Source organism: Carya illinoinensis, chromosome 9 (assembly GCF_018687715.1).
Source record: "Carya illinoinensis cultivar Pawnee chromosome 9, C.illinoinensisPawnee_v1, whole genome shotgun sequence".
Classification (NCBI taxonomy): domain Eukaryota; kingdom Viridiplantae; phylum Streptophyta; class Magnoliopsida; order Fagales; family Juglandaceae; genus Carya; species Carya illinoinensis.
This window is the reverse complement of record NC_056760.1, coordinates 19,061,118-19,065,179: the sequence shown is the minus strand read 5'-3', so window position 1 is coordinate 19,065,179 and position 4,062 is coordinate 19,061,118. Positions and strand designations below refer to the sequence as shown.

The 4,062-nt window shown below is 36.9% G+C and overlaps 1 pseudogene; it reads right to left on the bottom strand.

The window, feature by feature from the left end:
* LOC122276895 lies at positions 1 to 1,040 on the bottom strand (annotated as a pseudogene).
* Positions 1,041 to 4,062: the final 3,022 nt, after the last annotated feature.

Here is a 4,062-nt window from a genome sequence, read left to right as displayed (position 1 = left end):
CTAAAATTGGTTGGGAAGCACTTCAGACCCATCGTTGCCCCCGCTGTCTCCCAGTGATAAACCAATGAGTGATGCATATGCTTCATCTTCAAGATATCTTGATTGCCTCAATAGTCCAACCAAAACCTCCTTGCTATCCGTGTCATCTTTTTCTTCGCAGAGCTTAAAGAAGGCAGACACATTGACAGGCTTTGGCCTCCAACTCTCGCGCGGCCTTAAAAGCTTCTTTCAAGCAGGATAAAGCCTCCGAAATCCTCTTCTCTGCCATGTGCCTCTCAACAAGAATCTCCCATGTACTTGAATTTGGCTTTCCTCCGACTTCAATCATATGGTTGAAGAAACTCTCAACTTTATCCAAACTTCCTTCCCTAACATACCAAGCCATGAGAAGATTTCCAATTCTAGGGTCAAAAGATGACCTGTAAACATTCCTCGTAAATTTTTTCTGCCCTTTTCAAATCACCTAGCCTAACAAGAGACGATATTATAACATGGCATCCCCAATTTGGAATAATTGGAAAACTTGCTTTGTAAACCTTCCACACACGATAAGCTTCTTCTTTTTTACCAACATTACCATAAAGACTTAAGAGATAATGATAAGGTATCCGATTCCGGCCTTTTATCCTACTCTCCACCTGCTTCAAGAAATCTTCAGCTTTATCAAACTGCCCCATCATAATGCACATTTTAGCCATTCTGCTGAATGTACTCCAGTTGGGATTAACGGTTCTGTCAAGTTTCATCTGTTCAAATACTTCTTCCATCTTTTCTGCAGATTCTTGTGATCCAAGAGATGATAGCCAAATACTATAGGAATATATATCTAGCGGTATGCTTTTCTCTATCATTTCTGAAACCATCGACTCAACTTTATCATACTCCTTGAGGTTCATATAGAGAGTCATCATCACATTGAAAGGAAGTGAATGTGTGGCATAATCTTTACTTCTCATTTTATCAACTAAAAATTGTTGCTGTCCCAAGGTCAAGTTCTTTTGGGAGACTGAAAGCCTAAATAGGATGTTTGTGACAAACATGGCCACACTAAAATCACGCTATAGAATGTTTGAGACAAACATGGTCACCACGAAGTAGAGTAATTTCATGGAACATTTTAGAGCAATCAATAAATCCTTAACTGTAAACACAAAAAATTTAAAAAATGATAATGATTACAGTATATCAATATTCCAACACCCTAAAATTATGAAAAGCTGGAATTTAGCAAATGTTATATGCAATACAAATATAGTGAATGTGCAAGTTTCAATCTAGAGGCTTCAATAAGATTTAGAAATCATTTTGACAGTTTAGAAAACAACCACAAAATCCAGTCTAAAGTCTACCCATGATAGGTCTGCTATTGCTTGCCTAGGATATTTACTGGTAAAGTTTTCTTCAACAATAAAAAGGCACACTCATAGAATCTTCAGGAATCAACAGATCAGCTGCAATCGGATCTCTCCTGCCAAACAAGTTTGCAATTAGCATTCTGGTCGAACTCAACACACATATACAAGTTGAAACTATTACATATACAAGTAGAAAATATCACATACATAAACAAAGAACAATAAAATAAAGATGCTAACATAAGATAGTAATATGGTTCCATCAACGAGCAGAAAAGGATTATTTAAGGAGACCTGGATAAACTCTTGCTCTTGCTCGCGCTACTGCTTGCATTGTGCCTCTTTGGGCTTTTACTCTTTCATTTCAGACTGAAAAAGAGGTAAGATGAAGTGTTTTCTTAAAAAAAAAAAAAAAATGTAATAGAAGGTCAAACTAAATCCAATACCAAGATTCTAGGACTGGACATTGATTCATAGAACAGGTATGTTAAAATGACAGGTAATATAGATACTATTCAATCACGATACTTTTGAAAACATTTTAAAAAACTTACCAAGTTAGATGAGGTTCTAATAATTAATATATTCCAGTACCATATCTCTGTACCAATGATCCAGCCACACATTAAATGAGGGCATGTTGCAACATTTCTAATAGGCCTATTAATATTCAGGATCACAAAAATAATTGTTCAAACAGAAATAAAAAACATACCGAAGGCACTGAAGATCTGGATTTTGATCGAGATCTGCAAGAGTTTCAGAAACAACCCATTTTAAAACCCACACGTTCCTTTTACCAAATTTGATACAAGAGCCCTTGATGCCTCTTCCACAAAGTTACCATATCCAAACGGATATAGGGAAAAGCCATAAATATTTAGCAGTTCAACAAAGAAAAATATCAGGTCGATATATATAATTTCAGCCTATAAATGCAACCTAAATTCATAAAAAAAATATCTTAATGAAAGCATCACAAGGTATTTTCAAGACACCAGTGGACTAACAGGGAAGAGAATTTGTCGCTACTGTACCACAAAAATCCAGAGGAGCCAAAAAGTGTGGCTTATTAACTTTGGCAAATGTTGGAGCAGAAAACGATAATGAAATTGTCTCTATTGCTCATTGTTGGTGCTATTCAAATCCCAATGTCGCTTAGTTCACAAATATCCAGCTTTAAAAATTGCAACCATGATCTCCTTTGTTCCCGATGTAGCACCCATGGACAGCTGCAATGCTAAAAGAATTAGAACAAAGAGGCACCATCAAGGTTTCCAAAGCTGCCCATCTAAAAAACAGCATACCTCCATAACCAAAAGAGTTGCAGGCAACTGAACCATATCCCATCAAGATCGTAATTTCCAATCCCCACTTCGCAGCATGTATCCATATCTAAAAAACAAGAAGGTAATTTTCACACAAAGGCTAAATAGGATTGATTGCACACGAACTCTGGAACATAGAAATAAAATATAAAAAAATTAAGAGGGAAAAAGGACCAGATACCATTTTCGTGATTCTTCTTCGCCATAGCTCTGACAACCAAAGACGAAGAAGTGCAAAGCCTGGGTCTCCTCAAAACTTTGATCTCACACAACCCCCATTCCTCTACTTTGACAGAAGAAGTGGCTTTTCTTCCGAGGTTCCAAGACATGGGTTTCTCATAAACGAGTTTCTGGGCAAGAGAGGGGTTCGAGTGGTGTTCTTGACACGCACGGCCCACATATCCATTCCTCTACGACGACTTTACAGGAAAATGATCAACTCGAATTTTCTAGTGCTCTCTCAATCCTCTCTCTCTCTCTCTCTCTCTCTCTCTCTCTCTCTCTCTCTCTCTCTCTCTCTCTCTCTCTCTCTCTCTCTCTCTCTCTCTCTCTCTCTCTCTCTCTCTCTGAGACTACACTCCAAAGGGGAGATTATGGGGCTTGGCAAAAGCCATTGAAAAGGCACATCGGGAAACTGGAACTCTCGTGCAGAAGACAAAGCGACAGTGATGAATACGAAGAGGCGCTTGGTGCCGGAAGCCTTATTTTCCTTTCTCATAAATATTATTTTACAACAATTAGAAATCAATGAGACAAGTGAAGTCGATGGACAGACGGATTTAACAGAAAGTTAACGAAAAACATTTAAAATTACTGTAGCTCCGTTAAAACAACAAATTTCCGTCTCATAGCCATTTTATATATATAAAGATATGTATATATATATATATATATATATTATAAAGTAGTTTCGTTTTCATCGAAGAAAGACAGAATGCATGTGGCCTACCTAGATCAAGTACTCCTTTTACAGTAGTAGTACTACTTTTACAGTAGTAGTACTACTTTTACAGTAGTAGGGCGTCGTCTACACACATGGTTACATGCTTGGAATAATGTTTAATTTGATTCTTGGAAACGATATAGAATGTTATATATACATATGGTGCATGCTTTTCTCATTTATGATCATTTTGACCTAAATATAATTAGTACTACGTAACTGAGGAAATTCTATAACATTTGTTGGCTTTTCCCGCAAGGGCATGTGGTTGGAAAAGCTATGGTCTTAATGGGAAAAGATTTTTTTTCTATTAAATTTATTCATTGGAGACTAGTGACTTAAAGTTGGTGACACTAAATATTTTTTTCTCATCAATTCACGAACTCGTGGGAAATTGTGACCTTTTTTCATCGAATAGATAGCATAGAAAGCCAAT